Below are 21964 nucleotides of genomic sequence, written 5' to 3' on the forward strand. Positions count from 1 at the left end.
AATGTTGAAAGTAAATATTTACAATTAAACGGTATAAAATAGTATTAGATAAAACAAACAAATTAAATTACTACGAAATAAATAAATTAGAAAGGGAAGGAGAGTGCATCAATTAAATGGAAGGCAATACCTTAAGAGAGTTAAAGTAAGTTATAAAACAATCACTTTTTAAAGGAATTAGTTTAGGCTTATTTGATTTCCAGTGAAGTAGAATACGACACCAGGCTAATATTGAGGAAAAGGCCAAAACATCAAGTTGTTTAGAACTGAATTGGGACCAAATATTTGACAACCCAAAAATGGCAACATTAGGGGATGGGTCTAGATTACCAACAGATTGGTCTAGATAGACACCTTGAACATAATTGTAAAATAATTAATCCAATAATTCTGTAACAGAGGGCACATCAAGAACATATGACTTAAATTACACCTTGGTGCATGACATCTGTCACATCTGTCATCGATATTGGGGAACATTTCAGATAGCCCGGTTTTTGAGAAATAGAATCTATTAAAGACTTTAAACTGTATTATTAAATTGTACTTGACAATATTCCCTACAGAATATTCATTTTTAGGTCCCTTTAAATTCATATGAATGCTGTGTGTTTGCCATGTGGGATTGTTAACACCATTTTAAGAGCTGAATCTGGCATTATTTTGCTGTTCGAATGAGGTTGAGGAAATTGAGAAACATTTGGACTGTGTGAATGACCGTTCCACCATGCTGTGAATTGGCAGCAGATGCTGGTTTCTCTTTCTGTCTGTTTCTAGCACAATATCTCTCACTTTCATCTTTAAACTGAGTACACAGCAATCACTCATCCGCCAGTCGACATATATTTACCATTCCAGTCATTACTGCTCTCTTCGCCAACATTTACACAACACGCAATACACTTTGGGGTTTTCCAGTGAGATTACTGGTAACAAAACTAGTTAGTGTTCAGGATGACCAATGTTTTTAGTTGTTGTTCGGTCCAATGACAGATTTCCAAGAAACATTCCCTAATACTTACAGACAACTGCTGAGTACAAGCATTGAGTAATCTGACAGACAAGTATAGACAGAAATATACTGAAACAGAGCAATTGTGATTGAGATATTTGGGTTATGGACGGCACAGCGGCTCAGTGGTTACCACTGTCACCTCACAGATAGAAGGTCGCTGGTTCGAGATCTGGCTGGGTCAGTTGGCATTTCTGTGTGGAGTTTTGTGGAGTTTGTCCTCTACAGTTTAAAACCAGCCTGATCTCACGAGAAAACGTAAGTATTTTACGTTTTGGCAGTTTAGTGGCTAATTCGTATGAGTTCAGTCGTAAGAAAATGTAAAAAGGAGGCCTGGCACCTAACCCCACCCCTAAACCCAACCGTCATTGGGGGATACGCAAATCGTACTAAAATGTACGAATTAGAGCGTATGAATTTGTACGAATTAGCCACTAAATGAAAAAGTTACGAATTGCCGTGAGATTGTGTTGTTTAAAACACATGCGATATGGGGGAATTACATACTTTACAAATAAACTAAATGGTCGGGTGTATGAGTGTGTGTAAATGAGTATGTATGGGTGTTTCACAGTATGGCTGGAAGGGCATCCGCTGAGTAAAACATATGCCGGAAGAGTTAGCAGTTCATTCAGCTGTGGTGACCCCTGATAAATAAGGAACTAAGCTGAAGAAAAATTAATGAATGAACATTTGAATATATACATTTGAATGTAAAATGTTAATTATTTTTTGAATATTTTGCAAGTAATATTTAACGAAGCTAGGACATTTTTTTAGTACGTCCTATAACTTTTTTTCTTCTGAAGAAAGCTTTATTTCTTTCTTTTCCCTTTCTTTTATTTATGTTGGCTAGAATAAAAAAAGAAAGATTTTTTTGTTTAGAAATTAGTTACAACTATTTAATATGTGTTGAAAAAAATATTAAATATATCGGTTTTATATATACAGTTGAAGTCAGAATTATTTGCCCCCTTGTTTATTTTTTTTCCCAATTTCTTTTTAACGGAGAAAAGATTTCCTTAACAAATTTGTAAACATAATAGTTTTAATAACTCATTTCTAATAACTGATTTATTTTATCTTTGTCATGATGACAGTAAATAATATTTGACTAGATATTTTTCAAGACACTTCTATACAGCTTAAAGTGACATTTAAGCCTTAACTAGGTTAATCAGGTTAACTTGGCAGGTTAGGGTAATTGTGTGTGTGTGTGTGTGTGTGTGTGTGTGTGTGTGTGTGTGTGTGTGTGTGTGTGTGTGTGTGTGTGTGTGTGTGTGTTTTTGTGACATATCAGGACACAAATCTGTATAATGACATGGGTATGAAACAGGTTTTACAAAAAGGAAGTGAAATATGAGGACATTGGTGACGTCCTCATATCTCAAAATGCTTATAAATCCTACAGGATGAGTTTACAGCTGCACACAGTCTCCTGTGATGGTTGGGGTTAGGGGTGGGGTGGGGTGAGGGTAATCTTTGGGAAACCTCAACACAATCTCACGGCAATTCGTAACTTTTTCATTTAGTGGCTAATTCGTATGAATTCGTACGATCTAATTCGTACAATTTAGTTCGATTTTCTCATCACCCAATGACGGCTGGGGTTAGGGGTGGGGTTAGGTGCCACGCCTCCTTTTTAAAATCGTACCATTTCGTACGACTAAACTGGCAAAACGTAAAATACTTACGTTTTCTCGTGAGATCAGGCTGGAAACCTATGTAATGTCCCTACTTTTCACAAAAACAAACCTGTGTGTGTGTGTGTGTGTGTGTGTGTGTGTGTGTGTGTGTGTGCTCTTGCAAGCGATGATGTTCTGTTAGATTTACAACTAATAAAAACATCTGTTACTTCAACCAATTGTCCTTTATAAAATAAAAAATATGAATATTTTCTGCAAATCTATGTTTAATAATTCCAGTAAATACAGATAAACTATTTACAGTTGAAGTTAAAATGTATTCACCCTCCCGTTATTTCTTTTTCTTGATCAAATATTTACAAAATGATGTTGAACAGATACAGGAATTTTTCACAGTATTTCCTATAATATTTTTTTCTACTGGAGAAAGTCTTATTTGCTTTATTTCAGCTAGAATAAAAGCAGTTAGTAGCTTTAAAAAAACATTTTAAGGTCAATATTAGTAGCCCCCTTAAGCAATATTTGTTCTTGATTGTCTACAGAGCAAACCACTGTTATACAATAACTTGCCTAATTACCCTAACTTTACCCTAATTACCCTAGTTAAGCCTTTAAATTTCACTTTAAGCTAAATACTAGTATCTATTAAAATATCTAGTCAAATATTATTTACTGTCATCATGGCAAACATAAAATAAATCAGTTATTAGAAATAAGTTATTAAAATTTTATGTTTAGAAATGTGTTGTAAGACGAACAGGGGGGGCTAATATAATTCAGGAGGGCTAATAATTCTGACTTTAACTTTATAAACAGTAGGCTTTATAGTATGACCTGCTGACTCTACATCATTCACGCTGCTATTATGAACTGTCTTTTCAGACCAGCATATTTGTCACTTCTCCAAACCCCGATCTTCCTCTTAAGTCTTTATCTCAGATATCAGTTTGTGTTCATGGGAATGTGCACAGATGTGACGGGCACAACACAGTCTAAATCAAACATCTGCCATCAGCCTGAAGACAAAACAAACACTTTCATTCATCATAAAACAACACACAGGCGAGCTGCATTGCACAAAACACACCATCCAACAAATGCACTCAAGATTGATCTCATTCTCTACAAAATAAAAGCGTGAATAATAGGGATGTAACGGTATCAGAATTTCACGGTACGGTAATACCTCAATATGAATGGCCCGGTACGGTATTTATTGAGTAATTTACAGGAAAACAAAACTAATAAAAAGACTCGAAAAAAGTGCCAAAAGTGTTTATTTACCTTAGCACTGAACATATCAATGACATACAAATTAGCCATCTATCTGTAAGTTTCGAAACAGGAACTTCAATTTTTCAATTTTAATAACAAAAAACTATAAAACCATATAAAAAAAATAAAGTTTCAATTTAGCATTGTTGAAAACTCATCGCATTCAACATTTAATCACTCACTCACTTAGATAGAGATGGGTTTTAAGGAAAATGATCATATAACTATAATCTGGTAAAAGCTGGTATCTCTGGGTATTTACAATGTCCCCTGCAACAGAAAAAACCCTCTCATTTGGGACTGAGGTTTCTGGGACAGAGAGATATGATTTAGCCAAGGTTGACAGCAGTGGGTAACGCTGTGCATCGTCTTCCCACCACATGAGAAGACAAGCCATGAGTGAGATAGAGGTCTCTTTGCGGTACAAGTCAATGTCTGCATCAATCTGAACAGTGTGCTGTGTTCTGCAGTCCCCATGACTGTTTTTAGTCTTATTCCCGACCTATATTTCACCACAGTCTGGCAGTGCCTGCGTACTGTTTTTTTCTTTGTCTGTCACCTTTTCTCCTTTTTCGTATCTTTTTAGAAAGAAACCGAAATGCTTCCACACATCTGATTTAAAACCCGCTGTAGGTTCGATCATTTCCAGCTGTTTCTTCCCCGCTTCTAGCAGCACACTCCATTTCCGCATTACTGGATCTGTAGAGACAACAGACCGCAAAGGATGATGGTCTTGGAATTGTAGTTCTGTTTTGTTTTGTCCGGCTCTTATCTGGTCCAACTCTGCTCACTGACTCATCATTTTGGTTTGTTTGTTTGTTCACTTTGTTTCATGTTATGATTATATTTTCACTTTTGTTTATTGTGTTGTACTTTTCGTCTCTGTTCGATTTTTGTACCTGGCCCGTCCCCTTATTTTTTATTAAAACTTCAATTGCTGCACTTGGATATATCTTGTATTTTTGTAAGCCCATCGTGACTAGTGATGGGTCCTTCATGAGTGATTCGTTCATTTTGAATGAATCTTCAATATGACTCGGGAACTACGAGTCCTCTCGGGGAGTGATTCGTTTTCCTTACTGTCTCAACTTTTTCTAAATTGGGGTTGTAAAAATATTAAGTTACGCTTTGTATAACTTAAAAAAAATAGCTGGAACTTGATTAACTAAAATAAGTTAAGACAACAACAACAACAACATACAAATATTTGTTGTCTTGACTTTTTGTCATTAAATGTTTTACAGTGTACATCAAGTCTAATGTCAAATCAATACCACCGCAGGGGTGGATGGGTTAAATGCAGAGCACAAATCATGAGTATGGGTCACTGTGCTTGTCCAATGACTCCTCATAGTGAAAAGCAAAAATGAAAGTCGTGACATGAGGCATGAGTCCTCATAGTGAAAATAAAAAGAGAAACTGGTGACATGTGGCCAAAAGTACGGTAACCCATACTCAGAATTTAACCTATCCACCCCAGCTGTGGTATTGAAAGTGGTGATAACACTTGTTATCATTGAATGAACTTGAATCTCAAACATGCGACCATACAATTACTGTTCAAGTATAACTCTCCAGCCATTAGGCCATGGCTGCCCCTACACTGTAAAACCCAAAAAGTTGAGGTAACTCAATCCATTTTGACGAAACCGATTGCAACAAACCATTTAAGTTCAAAAACTAATCCTAATGAGTACTGTAAACTTAATCCATATGAGTAAACAAAGCAAACTGAGCACAGTAAAACCCGATAACTGAAGAGTACTCAAACCAACTGAGTACTGTAAAACCCAATAAGTTAAGGCAACTCAAACCGTTTGAGGAAACTGATTGCTACAAATCATTTGAGTTAAACTAATCTATATGAGTACTGTGAACTTACTCCATTTAAGTTGAAGTAATGAGGTATTTAATGAACTCATTACCTTCAACACTGAGTTCAAAACTCTTTTCAAATGAGTAGAACTAGAGATTTTGGTTGTACGATTGTAGTCTGAGGAATGATCACGGTTATCACGATTATTATGCGTTCTTTAATTTCATAATACTACTAGTTTACAAAATTACATGAAAACTTATATTTTAAAGTGTTTACATTTACTTTTAGTCATTTAGCAGACGCTTTTATCCAAAGCAACTTACAAATGAGGACAAGCAAGCAATTTACACAACTATAAGAGCTACAATGAATAAGTGCTGTAGGCAAGTGTCAGGTGTGTAAAGAAAGTGTAAGAAGCAAAACATTAGTAATTATTATTTATTATTATTATTATTATTTTTTGTAGTTAGTGGAGTAAGAGAGGGAATTATATATTAGTAAGGAAAGTGGAGACTAAATATTGGAGTTTTTAGTTGTTTTTTGAAGACAGCAAGTTCAGGCCCGTGCAGAGACTGTCCAAAGGGCATGTGCAGGACAAATCTTCTGAAGTGGGGGAGGGGGGTTGGGGGTTGGTGTTGTCGCTGTCAAGCACGTACTGAAGAACGGTGTTGTCGCGCGCATTCAGATCAGTGATGTTGTCGCGCGCGTAATGTAAAGTGGCGGCGGCGGGGAATGGGCCGCGTACTCAAGAGCAGTGCGCGCCTACTGAATGGCGGTAGGGGGGAGGGGGGGTGTCGCGGGGGCACTTTTTATCATTTTGGAAGGGCACTTTCTATCAAAGACTAAAAAGGGCATGTGCACTGCACAGGTTGAGCCCTATGTGTGCACGTGCCTGAGCAAGTGACTCTGCCGTTCTGATGCAGTTAGGGAGTTCATTCCACCAACTGGGCAGATTGAACGCGAGAGTTCGGGAAAGTGATTTCTTCCCTCTTTGGGATGGAACCACTAGGCGACATTCAATCATTAAACGCAAATTTTGGGAGTGCCTGTAAGAGAGAGCAGATAAGAAGGAGCGCAGCCAGAAGTCGCTTTGTAAGCAAACATCAGAGCTTTGAATTTGATGCGAGCAGCAACTGGCAGCCAGTGCAAACGGATGAGCATCGGAGTGACATGTGCTCTTTTAGGTTCATTAAAGTCCACTCGTGCTGCAGCGTTCTGGAGCAGCTGAAGAGGCTTGATAGAGGTTTATCAGTAACTAATTAATACAGCCCAAAATTACAATAAAAAAACAATATACAACATAATCCATTTATCTTTGGACTTAAAAATAAGTGAAAAATGCTTTTGGCATTTAAACATAAGTAATAATTTTACACTGAAAACAAATGACAGAGCTAAAATAAATCAATACATAAATAGTTTTGTCCAATGTAAATTTAAGCATCACATTGGTTAAATATTTCCCTTTTAAATAAACAAATGTAGTCAAAAGACTGCTGAACCCCTGTTCGAATGGCACTAATATGCACGCAAACCACGTGCCTCCATTGGAAATAACGAACTTGTGAGCACAAAAGATGGCATATGTGAATGGCTCTTAGTTAAAAACCTCCTCAGCCATAGTTAAAATCAGCCTTTGATCCAATGTGCGTGCGTATTGTTTACAAGCTCGAAACTTTAAACTAGTGCACAGTTGGCATAACTTTAAGTTGCAGCTGTTTTGTTCCATGCAGAATTACGGTGTTGAGAAGCCTTTACGATTAATTAACCGTGACAAATTAAAGCGCGGTTAATAGTAAAATCGGTTAATCATTGCATCCCTACTACATGCCTCAGGTGATTGGCTGCTGTCACCTCTTATCGATTTCATAAAAATCTATTCTAATATCGATTACATACAAACATTTGCTGATTAAATTCTGCCAAATTTTAGCATACATATACATTGTATAATCAAAAATTAATGTCACGACCCCTGATAAAACAGACTAAGCTGAAGGAAAGGGAACAAGCAAGTGAACTTTTAATATTTCCCATGGGCACCCTGATAATTGGAAGAGGAGTTGTTATGAAAATGTGGTTTGAACTTTGTGGTTTCTGTTTATAAGGTTTCAAAGACGTTCATCGCTCGTGGAATGCGGCAGCAATCTCACCAGTAATATTTTTGTTTTGCTTTGTAATGAAACATAAATATTATGGTCGTGATCATTATTAATAGGTGGTGATGAGCTGACCGAAACGAGATCACACTCTTCTCTTGGCAAACAGTGTGAGGTACATGAGAAATAATTAATTTATTTATTGACAGCTCTTATAGAAATATAATGTGACTTTTGACAATACACACCGTTAGCTTATTTCTTGTAAGATAGTAGCTGGTGTTGGGACTGATTTACAAACATTTTATACATTTGCATGTACAACATAATGCAGGGCCGGAGTGGGACTCTTTTTCAGCCCTGGAGTTTCAAGCCTTAGACCGGCCCACCTCAGTTCACCTCTGACTATATTAAAAAAGGTAATTTCCAATTCAGGTTCTAATTACACTATCACGTCTTTTTTTTTTTGTTGAGAAAACAGCTGTTTTAGAACTTCAAATGTTTAACAACCCTTACAGTATTATATGTCTTAACAATAAAAATGAAAAAAAAAATGTTACTCTGACGAGGACCGAAACCAGATTGGCGGTGTCATAACCTAACCAGCTAACCACTGTACCACAACAGCTGAACATTGAATGGTGACTCATCTAGTTATATGATCATTAACCTGCAGGCTGCATCCTGCTCACGAGACTACGAGAAAACAGATAAAAGAGCAGAGCTGTGGTAAAATAATGAATAAGAAGGCTGTGGTCAAGTAAATAAATAAATTTATTTTGCACTATACTGTTTACAAGTTCTTTTTGCACTATACTGTTTTTTTTATCTGCACAACTCTGGTTTACTCTGCACTCATTGCTATATGCCCTTAATGACACTGTATTGTTTACAATTTTTATTACATATGTATATTTTTTAAGACCACATTTATGTGCAATGTATATACTGTAAATTTTCTTTCGTTTTTTTTTCTTAAACTCTACTATTTTTTATATATATATATATTTTATATTAATGTTAAGCACCTTGGGTCTGAGAGTAACGCAATTTCGATTCTCTGTATGTCTTGTACATGTGGCTGAATTGACAATAAAGCTGACTTTGACTTTGACTGAAATTATTTTTAAAAAGTGTGACTGCTGAGAGCGACAGATTCTGGAGCTAGGGACACCGGCCCTCGCGGCAAAAAACGGACCGGCCCACCGGGAATTCTCCCGGTCCTCCCGATTAGCCAATCCGGGCCTGATATAATGATTTTTATACATTTTACTTTTATAAAAATTTATGAGGGATAAATATCTGGTGCAGATAAAACCATTAGATAAAAAGCTAACTTATTGTAGGTCACAAAGTGAAGTTTATTCATAAACTAATTTCGAGAGGATCACGTGCTTATGATTTATCACGGCCGGTCTCGCATTTGCTAATCACTATCTTCCAATCATGTGGGCCCTAAGCTACTATAAATAGCCACAGTTTTCAGTTCACTTTATCTTCGTTTGGAAGAAACCCCCCTCCTCCCCTATTCTCCTCCTTTACCTCTGATTGGGCGGCACGGCGGCCCAGTGGTTAGCACTGTGAGCCCCACAGCAAGAACACTGCCGGCCCTGGTTCCACAGGACCGGTGGGTGTTTCTGTGAGGAGTTTGCATGTTCTCCCCGTGTTCGCGTGGGTTTTCCCCGGGTTCTCCGGTTTCCTCCCACCATCCAAAGACATTCAACATACATAACAATCAAGCTTTGTCTAATCCCTTGTGTTCCCTTAGCTACCGCAGCAGGGGAGTTCTGAGATCCACCGAGCTCAGGTTCCCCTCTTGCTCTGCCAACGGGAGGAAGCCCCGGGCTCGAGGAGCCCTTGAGCTCGGGGCTCTCTCCCGGGACAGCATGCCAAACAAGCTTTTATAATCATCAGCTAAGTGTGAACTCTTGAAACACCTTTGGTGACATTATTTTGCTTTCCTGTATATCTATTTCTGTATATTTATTATTATTTTTAAATCATTAAGTTTTAATTAAGTTTTTAATTTCTGTTATTTTAATAACACATGTATTATGTTCTGAATTTGGGAGGGGGGGGGACTTTTATGCTGTGGTTCAAATAAAAAAAAAAAAAAAAAGTTGCGCCAAATACAGACAGAATGAATATTAGGTTATTTTTTAAATTGAATTGAATGACACTTGAATGATTTTTAACCCAATGGTTGGGTTTGACTCTATTCTCAAATAAATATACATTATATTTGACTATATCTGATCTAATATTGGTGACACAGTGGCTCAGTGGTTAGCACTGTCGCCTCATGGCAAAAAGGTTGCTGGTTCGAGTCCCAGCTAGGCCAGTTGGCATTTCTGTGTGGAGTTCGTATGGTTTCCTCATGTTGGTGTGGGTTTTCTTCGGGTGCTCCGGTTTCCTTCACAGTCCAAACACATGCGCTATAGGTGAATTGAATAAACTAAATTGGCTGTAGTGAATGAGTATGCGTATGTGTGTGTGTAAATGTGGGAGTGTATGGGTGTTTGCAGCTGGAAGGGCATCCGCTGCCTAAAACATATGCTGGATAAGCTGGCGGTTCATTCCACTGTGGAACACCCTCTGAAATTGAGACTAAGCCGAAAAGAAAATGAATGAAAGCAACTCAACACACGTCACGTCTCTGACCTTCTGCACTGCTTCTTTCACACACACACACTTCACAGTAATCTGTCATCTGAGTTGGTGAACCTGAACAGCTCTTCTCATTCCTGTTTAAGTGTCAACAGTGGTGTACAATATCTCTGCAAAACACGAGACAGTGGCCCATATCACATGCAGGAAAACTGGCCATGCACCCTAAACAAGAGTGTTTTATGAACAGACACACAAGCTGCTGCTCATTATTACTCTATATTAACATTCAGTATCAATAGAATAAATAACTGAATAGTTTAATCAACATTCTTCATTCATTTTCCTTCAGCTTAGTCTCTATTTCAAAGGTTGCCACAGTGGAATGAACTGCCAACTATTCCAGCATATGTTTCACACAGCGGATGCCCTTCCAGCTGCAACCCAGTACTTGGAAACACCCATACACACACTACAATTTAGTGTATTCAATTCTCCTAAAGCGCATGTGTTTGGACTGTGGGGGAAACTGGAGCACCCGGAGGAAACCCACACCAACATGGAGAGAACATGCAAACTCCAAACAGAAATGCCAAATGACCCAGCAAAGACACGAACCGGCTACCTTCTTGGTGCGAGGCAACAGCGCTGTAATATTGTTCGTTGTTGTTGAGGGAAGAAGAAGACAGGGTCGGCGATTCAGGTAAGCAAATGGGTTTATTAATTTTTAAATGCCACCACACATGTAGCTGTGTGTGTGTGTGTGTGTGTGTGTGTGTGTGTGTGTGTGTGTGTGTGTGTGTGTGTGTGTGTGTGTGTGTGTGTGTGTGTGTGTGTGTGTGTGTGTTTGTGTGTGTGTGTGTGTGTGTGTGTGTGTGTGTGTGTGTGTGTGTGTGTGTGTGTGTGTGTGTGTGTGTGTGTGTGTGTGTGTGTGTGTGTGTGTGTGTGTATATGTTCTCTCTCTCTCCCTGGCTGCTCCTTCTCTTCTCCTTAAGAAGGGTGTCTCTCCGGCTCAATCACTAGAATAAACAGGTGTTATTTATTATTTCTGATTGGCCTGCTGATTAGCCGCCGGGCTCTGAGCATGCTCTCCCCCCTCATTGGGTGTTTGATCATGCTTACCTCTCCACAAGCGCTAACCACTGAGCCACCGTGCTGCCTTATTCTCACGTTCTTTTTAATGTAATTCTGACTTCACCTAAGGTGTGTGTTATGTTGCATATTTGTGAAATAACCACATATACAAGACAAAATTATAATTTTTTTTTAATGCCAAAAATCATTGAAGATCTTCCATGAAGATATTTTGTCAATTTCCTATTGTAAACATATCAAAATTTAATTGTTTATTAGTAATATGCACTGCTAAGAACTTAATTTGTTGGTGTAAAGGTGATTTTATCAATATTTAAAAAAAATTTTACCCTTAGATATTATAATAATTTTATCTTGTATGAATATTGTCATGGTGACACAATGGCGCAGTAGGTAGTGCTGTGGCCTCACAGCAAGAAGCTCCCTGGTTCGAGCCTCGGCTGGGTCAGTTGGCGTTTTTGTGTGGAGTTTGCATGTTCTCCCCGCGTTCGCGTGGGTTTCCTCCGGGTTCTCTGGTTTCCCCCACAGTCCAAAGACATGCGGTACAGGTGAATTGCGTAGGCTAAAATGTCGGTAGTGTATGAGTGTGAATAGGTGTTTATGGATGTTTACCAGAGATGGGTTGCAGCTGGAAGGGCATCCGCTGTGTAAAACATGTTCTGGTTAAGTTGGCGATTCATTCCGCTGTGGTGACCCCGGATTAATAAAGAGACTAAGCCGAAAAGAAAATGAATGAATGAATGAATGAATATTGTCTACGCTAAAAAGCCATACATCTATGGAATTTTTTTTGCAGATCATGCATAAATTTGACCTGGGGTATCACTGCTACGCTGATGACACAAAGATTTACATAGTTGAGATTCTGCCAATTGGCACTCCTACCAATGTTAACCATTGTAATTAAAATAGCCTTCTTTCACCTACAGTTGAAGTCAGAATTATTAGCCCCCCTTTGAATTTTTTCTTCTTTTTTTTTTAATATTTCCCAAATGTTGTTTAACAGAGCAAGGAAATTTTCACAGTATGTCTGATAATGTTTTTTTCTTTTGGAGAAAGTCTTATTTGTTTTATTTCGACAAGAATAAAAGCAGTTTTTAATTTTTAAACACCATTTTTGGGTCAAAGTTATTAGCCCCTTTAAGCTAATTTTTTCAATCGTCTACAGAACAAACCATCGTTATAAAATAACTTGCCTAATTACCCTAACCTGCCTAGTTACCCTAATTAATCCAGTTAAGCCTTTAAATATTTAAATGTAAATATCTAATCAAATATAATTTACTGTCATCATGGCAAAGATAAAAAAAAATCAGTTATTAGAAATGAGTTATTAAAACTATTATGATTAGAAATGTGCTGAAAAAAATCTGTTAAAAAGAAATTGGGGGAAAAAATAAACAGGAGGGCTACTAATTCAGAGGGGTTAATAATTCTGACTTCAACTGTACGTAACATCGTGAGGATTAGACCTTTTCTTATCAGTCTTATCCATGCCTGTAAAGGATCCTTGAGCCCAGGGCTCCCCCTTCCGCAGGGCATGTATATAATATAAAAGTGATCATACATGAAACCCCTGGGATCAGGACCGGTATCTGATGTTACTGTATATAAAAGTGATCATACATGAAACCCCTGGAATCAGGACCGGTATCTGATGTTAATGTATATAAAAGTGATCATACATGAAACCCCTGGGATCAGGACCGGTATCTGATGTTAATGTATATAAAAGTGATCATACATGAAACCCCTGGGATCAGGACCGGTATCTGATGTTAATGTATATAAAAGTGATCATACATGAAACCCCTGGGATCAGGACCGGTATCTGATGTTAATGTATATAAAAGTGATCATACATGAAACCCCTGGGATCAGGACCGGTATCTGATGTTAATGTATATAAAAGTGATCATACATCAGGGTTCAACGCTAATGATTTTTTAAACGGGTCCGATCGGGCCATTGGTTGAGATTTTTACTTGCCCTGCCAAAATTTACACTGGCCCCACCAAAAAAAAAAACTAAAAAGTTAACAGCTATTTCTTAGCCACATATTTTAAATAGTGGCAAAATTATGCCTGTGAATCTAGAATCTTGAACATTTTAAATATGTCAATAAATGTATAATGAGCAAAATTCTAGATTTTATGCAAATGAAAGAGCAGTATGAAAAATGTGCTGGTATTTTAATGCAATTCTAAATAATTTGTATAAAAATGGCTTGCCAAACTGAAAACTGTTTTTTTGTTGTTGTTGTTGTTTATTTCAGTTTCTTAATTTTGTTCCCATGTAATTGTCTGCTTTTAAGACTTTAGAAACAGACGTTTTCTTTTAGCCTCATTGTTTAATTTTGCCGCCATGTTGCCATCTTTTCGCTGAACTGGTTGTTACCAGGTTATATAAAAAATAAAAAATGTGCTCAACGTTACTGGCCGATAGGGGCCAGTAACAATCCTGTCTACTGTCCCGAGTGTCTTTCACGCTGGCCCTGGGACACCGGGCAGTCCTTATTGTTGAGCCCTGTACATGAAACCCCTGGGATCAGGACCGGTATCTGATGTTAATGTATATAAAAGTGATCATACATGAAACCCCTGGGATCAGGACCGGTATCTGATGTTACTGTATATGATATATAAAGTATTTGACACAAAAGCCCTGGGATCGGGACAGGTATCTTAAGTTATAACAGTATTAATGTAATCTGAGAGGTATCTTAAGTTAATTTGTTTAATATAACACTGACTTCACATGAAACACCTGCGATCAGGAGAGCTATTTTGTACTGCATATAAAAGGCATTGGACACGAAACCCCTGCGATTACGTACAGGTATCTGAATCAAACGGCTGTTTTCACAATCTGCGCATGATCCGTGACCTATACAAATTCACAGATAGGCCACGCCCACTCGATGACGTAGTAGCGGTACTGAAACCCCTGGAAAAAAGTGCCTGCCATGGGTGGTCGTGCTTTTTCGTACAGTGCACCTAAGCTATGGAAAGACCTACCCATCAGCATTAGGAATAACGCTTCTCTGGACAGTTTTAAGAAATGTATCTAGACTCACCTTTTTACCGTTGCTTCTAACTTAGATTGAGTATTTTTGTTAATTTAATCATGCAATTGTACAAAATTGTTTTGGTTTTTTTACTGTTTATATTGCTCTGCTTTGTTGCTGTTTGTCTTGTAAGCCTTGTAGTGCTTTGGGTCTGAGAAAAACGCACTATAAATAAGATTTATTAGTATTATTATCTGTTAAGCTTTGAGATGATGCAAACAAAACTTCAAAATAACTTGAGACATTTTTTTAGTCTCACGGTACATGTCTGTGCTTCACATGGAGTGATTTACTAATATAAATGAGTCTTTCTATCTGTGCTGATTTTACTTTTTTGCCTGTGAGGCGATTAGATTTGATGATTAGATCTGAAAGGCTGTTTTGAAGATGAAAACACACTCGATTTGTGTGTCTATATGAGGTAAGTGGTTTACATTTAGGTTTCCTGAATCTATTTTTACGAAGTTAGCGTTAGATGTTTTGCTTATCATCAGATGAGTTGGACAGAGTTTCTCTATATGTAACCAAACATACACATGTGTACCAGTAATAGACACATAATGAAGTCACAAGTTGTTTCTCAATATGTGTGTGCCTGTCTGTACTTGTGAACGTTCCCTTCATCTTTAGTTTGCTCATCACGAACTTTTCTTGTTCATTTTTGGGAAAAATGTATTTGGTAAGTAAAAGTACATCCAGGAGATTGTTATCGCAGAATAAAGCCAGATAGTCTAATGAGTTCAGACTGCAGGGTTTTAAAAATAGTGCTGTCAATATTCTGAGTAAATGGCTTGGAACATACCACTGTCACCTGCTTACAGGGAGATAGGGAACAGACCAAGGTTATAATAGTTTTGGATTTTTCATTAGTTTTAGTTAGTGTTTAGTGTTTTCAAATTTTAATTCGTTTTTAGAGGCAGATATACTAGTTTTTATTAGCTTCTTTATTTTGAAATGACTTGGTTTTAGTTTAGTTTTTGTTAGTTTCAGTATTTGTTTTTTTTTTTTTCTAAGTGAGGATATTTGTTAGGTGCAAGATTTAAAATTAACAGAATAAATATTGTATAATAAAAACTCAGTCATACATTTTTTAAAACCCGTATTCAGAGGACACATGAACAACTCTATGCATTAGGTTATATTAGGCTGTCCAGTTTCTGTGTTCAGTCCGTTACAATCACAGTCAGGCAGCGTGATATAAGAGTGGATCAAAGCGCATCAAATGATTGGTAATTAAAAGGGAAAAATATTATGTATATTCCCTGCTGAAAAATCCAGCTTCAACCAGCCTACGCTGGTTTTAGAGGGGTTTTGGCCATTTCCAGGCTGGTTTCCTGCCATTTTTAGCCTGGTCTTAGCTGGTCAGGCTGGAAAATGACCAGCCAAATCCAGCTAAAACCAGCTTGACCAGCCTGGTTTAAGCTGGATATAGCTGGTTTTGGCTGGACTCCCAGCTTGGCTAGGCTGGTCAAGCTGGTTTTAGCCGGTCATCTTCCAGCCTGACCAGCTAAGACCAGGCTGGAAATGGCTGGAAACCAGCCTGGAAGTGGCCAAAACCCCTCTAAAACCAGCCTGGTCGACCAGCTAAAACCAGCCAACCAGCTTAGGCTGGTTTAAGCTGGATTTTTCAGCAGGGTAATATTATGCTTATTAATATTATGTTTTCTTCTAAATGGTTACATTAATCGAGTTTGTTTAATATATTTTCATTAAAGTGGAATCCAATGTACAAAATAAGATAAACTTGACTGAGTGCTACATTTCCCCTTTAAAACATCATTATGATCTGAAAAATGTCTTACAGTAAAGTTTTGCAATCCAATTGAAGCATGATTCATTTATTTAAATTCCATTACGATTTTCTGTTATGAAATAAACTCACGTTTTTCACCAGATCCTCTCATTTAAGCCCTCGGTTTACACGCTGTGCAGTTGTTCAAGTTTTGTTCAGTCACAGCATCGTACTGTTTGTGTTTGGTGCACTGAATCACGCATGTGCAGTATTATCGGTTCACCACTTCTCAAATTTTATCTCAGTCAGAGTAACGTTACTGTTCTAATAACTGAATAAGAGCATATATTGAATTATTTAGAGTCAGAGGTGGGTATCAGGCTTGTTAAAAAGTAAGTAGTTTTTGTATAAGTGCTTACTGAAGGCGTGAATCGTTTCAAATGATTCAGCTCAATTAGGTGAACTAGTTCAACCGGTTCACTTAGAAGATCCAGTTAAAAAGATTCGTTCGCGATCGCGATACAGAAATAAAACCCATTGTTGGGCACAAATGTGTTAAAGTAATAGTTTAAAGTGGCTGTATTTAATGCTGTTACTATGCTGCTGTCATGTCCACTCGTTGTTTTTGTCGCGGGAGCTACAGAGAGGATGCCTCGAGGAGAACCAGCTCGATCTGGCCAATGACAGCAGGACTACAGAGGTGCCGTAGCCGTACTGTGCGCATTAAACACCTGCAGAGAGTACTATATAATCTTCTAAACGATTTACAGTAAGATTATATATTAAATGCATTTACAAAGACGAAAACGAACGAGGTTTTTGTAAGAAACTCTTGTTTTTATTTTTATTTCAGTTAACGACAATTATTTTACATTTTAGTTTTCGTTTTTTTCATTCGTTTTCGTTTACTATAATAACCTTGCTGTGAGGGGAATGTGCTAACCACTGCGCCACCGTGCAGCCCCGTAATAGTTGAATAATTATTTATTTAAATGCAAACTAACCGAGACGAAAACAGCTTATGGAGTGTAACGTTGCAGTAACACGCACAAGAACAGTCAAAAGCACAAAGCTGTCAGAAACAAAACAGGCTGAATAGAGCAAAAATTACCAATGTATTGTTCATTCACAAGATATAGCGCCAATCTAAACAATCCAAAGCAATGACTGTAAAAAATATGGACGACGCGACAGCCCTTTTTCCCATTGAACGCCTTGAGGGCAAAACGCCTGCTTGACGGGCACAAACTGTCGCAAAAGACTGCTGAAATTGGAGCCAGACATGCGCAGAAGGATTGTCTGATGGAGCCAGAGGAGGAGCCGCGAAAATGAGCAGAGTCGAGCTTCCAATCAAACGCTTTATGTAAAATCAACTACGCCCCCCGAACTTCTCAGCATGCGTTTGCTGTCATATCAACACAAATGGATGTAATAACGTTAACAAATATGAGGGTTTTATATATTCAATCGCGCCAGCTCCAGGCCGCAGCGCATAACTTACTCGCAGCGTCGCGGGCTGATTCCGGCTCGCATGCGGCAGCGCCGGCTCGCTCGGCCGCCGCATCTGGCTCGATATGACTCGGGCTGGAATCGGGTAGTGAGTCCAGGCATCCGGAGTAGGTCCAGCAGAGGTAACATTAGTCAGTCTGAGCTCTAAGAGATAAGTCTCCGGCAGGCGAGAATCTAGCCGGAACTGTGTTTTGCTATCTGGGTGGCTAGGCGTGTATCAGCAAACTAATAAAGCCCGAAAAAAGCCCTGAACTTAGCGAATAAACAGTGTTCCACCAGGATCATGTATGTCAGAAACTATAGTTTACTGCTGAACTCATTTTGTCATGGTAAAATAACACAGAAATCGAATAATAACATTTCAGTCTACTTCAGTCTCCTGCCGAAGCTCAGACGCCGCGCTTTGAGAAACTGTCAATCACAGCTGTCAATCACGATGACACGCCCAGCATTAAATTACTGCTAAAAACAAACTGTTTACAAAAATGAAGATCTGCACCTATTTCAGCACAATAACCAGTGCCTTAATCCACCAGAACTATCTTTCGGGACATTTTATTGCAAGTGTAATATTTTTTTTTATTTGGGCTCAAGTCTCCTTCATTAACACGGAGGAGGCGGGCTTTATGACTTGTACTGCAGCCAGCCCCCAGGGGGCGATCTAACGGCCGAAACCTTCACTCAAACGTAGGCTTGCGGCACACTTGATCCAAAGCAGTCAAAAACTGCAGCTTGACAAACAATGCTAGCAGATACACTCACCGGCCACTTAATTAGGGACACCTGTCTAACTGCTCGTTAACGCAAAACTCTAATCAGCCAATCACATGGCAGCACCTCAATGCATTTAGGCATGTAGACATGGTCAAGACGAACTGCTGCAGTTCAATCCGAGCATCAGAATGAAGAAGAAAGGTGATTTAAGTGACTTTGAACGTGGCATGGTTGTTGGTGCCAGACGGGCTGGTCTGAGTATTTCAGAAACTGCTGATCTACTGGGATTTTCACGCACAACCATCTCTAGGGTTTGCAGAAAATGGTCTGAAAAAAGAGGAAATATCCAGTGAGCGGCAGTTCTGTGGGCGCAAATGCCTTGTTAATGCTAGAGGTCAGAGGAGAATGGCCAGACTTGTTCCAGTTAATAGAAAGGCAACAGTAACTCAAATAAGCACTCGTTACAACCGAGGTCTGCAGAAGAGTATCTCTGAACACACAACATGTCCAACCTACAGCAGCAGAAGACCACACCGGGTGCCGCTCCTGTCAGCTGAGAACAGGAAACTGAGGCTACAATTCACACAGGCTCACCAAAACTGAGATTTTAACGTTTTCAGTGACGGTCAATGTAATTCAAAGTTATCAGTGTGATTCTAAATGATTTGGAGCTTGCAAAGGTGTGACTGACCAATCCGTAACCCAGTATTCCAGTCATGTAATAAAGCCTTATAAGCATTAAAACAAAACAGGCAGCAAAGAGGAGCATCACAACATTGCAAACTTTGATTTTGAAGAAAATCTCACAGAAACAACCAATTTTTTTTTATAAATCAAAATATTAAAAACTTTAAGGATTTAAGATGCTGATGACAAAAAAGGGTCCATGATAATACCAAATATGTCTTATATTGCATGGAAAAATTAGCCAGAATAACCATCCATATATTTTATGAGTCAAAATTATACACTTTTTAAGCCAAAAATCATTCGAATATGAAGTAATGTACATTCCTTAAAGGGATATTACATCCGAAAGTGAATATTTACTCACACTCTGTGGTTACAAAGGTTTCTTTTTTTTTCTCCTAAACACCAAAGAAGATATTTAAGAATGTCATCCATTGAGCTGGTAATCACTGACTTCTGTAATGGAGATAAAATATAATAGAGGTCAATGGCTAACAACATTCTCTTTCGGGGGTTTTATGTCAAGTGAAGGTGAGTAAATGATGACAGAATATTAATTTTTGAGTAAACTCTCCTTATAATGCTGGAAACAAAAACATGAAAAAGCTTTGAGCGCAAACACAGATATGATCTGGAGCATTTGCCAGTTTTGTCTCATCAATGTCTGTCATTACAGATTCAGATGAGAAGCTCTTGCTCTTGATTGAAAGCCTGAACAGGTCTGAATCAGCAGAGGATGCCAGAATAGGGTTAGGCCTCGCTTTCAGAAAATGCTGCAAAATAGCATTAAATATGGTTTACTGACTCATAATCACAGTAGAACCACATTAAAGAGATAGTCCACCCAAAAAAAAAATAAAAATCTGTCATCATTTACTCATCCTTTATTTGTTCCAAGCCTGCTTGAGTTTCCTTGTTATATTGAACACAAAATAGGATATTTTGGGAATAAATAACCATTGACTTCTATAGTAGGAAAAACAAATACTATGGAAGTCAGTGGTTACAGGTTTCAAGCATTGTTTAAAGACCCCATTAAGGTCATATTTTGGTTTTGGGGGTCTCCAGCAACAGGCTAATATGTAGGCAAGTATAACCGGATTATTTTGGTTATATTGATTTCACTATATTTTCCTCCTGTTTACTTACTGTTGATATAAAATTGTTTTGTGTTTACAATATAAATGTAAAAAGAGTCTGTAAAGTGACAGTGGTTTCATCTCTTCTCCCCCCTTGGGTTAACGTCAAGGTGGTATAGTCTAAGCAGCCATACCTGTTGCATTCTTGTTTGAGCGGTCTTTTCCACCTTTACTTTGAACTAAGGAGTGTACATTTATTGTAATGAGCTGAAGCTGCCGATCTGTCCGAGTCATTATAATAAATGTACACTCCTTAGTTCAAGGTAAAGGTGGAAAAGACGGAAGGAGAAGCAAAAGATGGAGAAAACGAGCAAGAGGTGTCAGGAAGGACGCTAAGAGTTAAACAAAGAGAAAACTGAAGTCATTGCGTTTAGGAACAGAGATGAGGTTCTCAAGGTGAATGCGTACCTTGGCTCTAAAGGTCAAACGACAAAAAAATAAGGTCAAGAATCTTGGTGTGACTCTGGAGTCAGATCTGAGTTTCAATAGTCATGTCAAAGCAGTCAGTAAATCAGCATACTATCATCTCAAAAACATAGCAAGAATCAGATGCTTTGTTTCCTGTGAAGACTTAGAGAAACTTGTTCATGCTTTTATCAGCAGCAGGGTGGATTACTGTAATGGACTCCTCACTGGTCTTCCTAAAAAGACAGTCAGACAGTTGCAGCTCATCCAGAATGCTGCAGCCAGAATTCTGACTAGAACCGGAAAATCAGAGCACATCACATCTGTCCTCAGGTCTCTACACTGGCTCCCAGGCACATTCAGAAAAGATTTTGAAGTATTATTACTGGTCTATAAATCACTAAATGGCCTAGGACCTAAATACATTACAGATTAATTAGGTTAATTAGGCATGTCAGGGTAATTAGCTAAGTTATTGTATAATGGTGGCTTGCTCTTTAGACTATTGAAAAAAATGGCTTATTTTGACTTTAAAATGGTGTTTAAAAAATTAAAAACTGCTTTTATTTTAGGCAAAATAAAACAAATAAGACTTTCTCCAGAAGAAAAAAACCTTATCAGACATACTGTGAAAGCTTCCTCACCCTGTTAAACACAATTTAAGAAATATTTTAAAAAGAAAAAAATTCAAAGGGGGCTAATAATTCTGACTTCAACTGTATCTGGCCATTTCTGACTGATAGTAATCTTCACGCCATGATCAATCCCATGATCTCCTCCACTCCACTAGTGTTTGATGGTAAAGGCACGTTCACTTTTTACCGGATCCGGCACTTCATATTTGCCGATGTCTGATATTGACATCAATACAGCCAGGCAAAAGATCCAAACACAAAACGAATCATTTAGCCGACTCTTTCCTTGAAGAATCAATTTTAAACATGGTGCACTTTCAGATTTAAACCTCGACTGGAGGTTATTAAACCCTCAGCACATGGTATACTGTGATGTTGTGAAAACTATCTTTAACTTTTTATTCCCCACAGCCACATATCTGGCCATCTCTGACTGATAGTAATCTTCCTGTCATGATCAATCCCATGATCCCCTGCACTCCACTAGTGTTTGAAGGGAAAGGCACGTTCACGTTTTACC

At 38.2% G+C, this 21964-nt stretch overlaps 1 protein-coding gene across 4 annotated transcripts in view; it reads right to left on the reverse strand.

Moving 5' to 3' along the window:
* Positions 1-21964, reverse strand: part of cabp1b (calcium binding protein 1b) — a 206213-nt gene that overhangs the window by 120294 nt on the left and 63955 nt on the right. Inside the window, exon 1 of one of the 4 annotated variants that reach the window (XM_087269297.1) lies at positions 8184-8631. The exons of 1 other annotated variant lie outside the window; for it this stretch is intronic. The gene's annotated coding sequence lies outside the window, so the exon portion shown is untranslated. Of the gene's footprint in view, positions 1-8183; positions 8632-12165; positions 12271-21964 lie in introns of those variants that run through there. 2 more of the 4 variants (XM_087269299.1, XM_087269294.1) reach the window with 2 other exon arrangements.

The sequence above is a fragment of the Danio rerio genome, chromosome 10 (assembly GCF_052040795.2).
Source record: "Danio rerio strain M-AB ecotype USA chromosome 10, GRCz13ab, whole genome shotgun sequence".
Taxonomy (NCBI): Eukaryota; Metazoa; Chordata; class Actinopteri; order Cypriniformes; family Danionidae; genus Danio; species Danio rerio.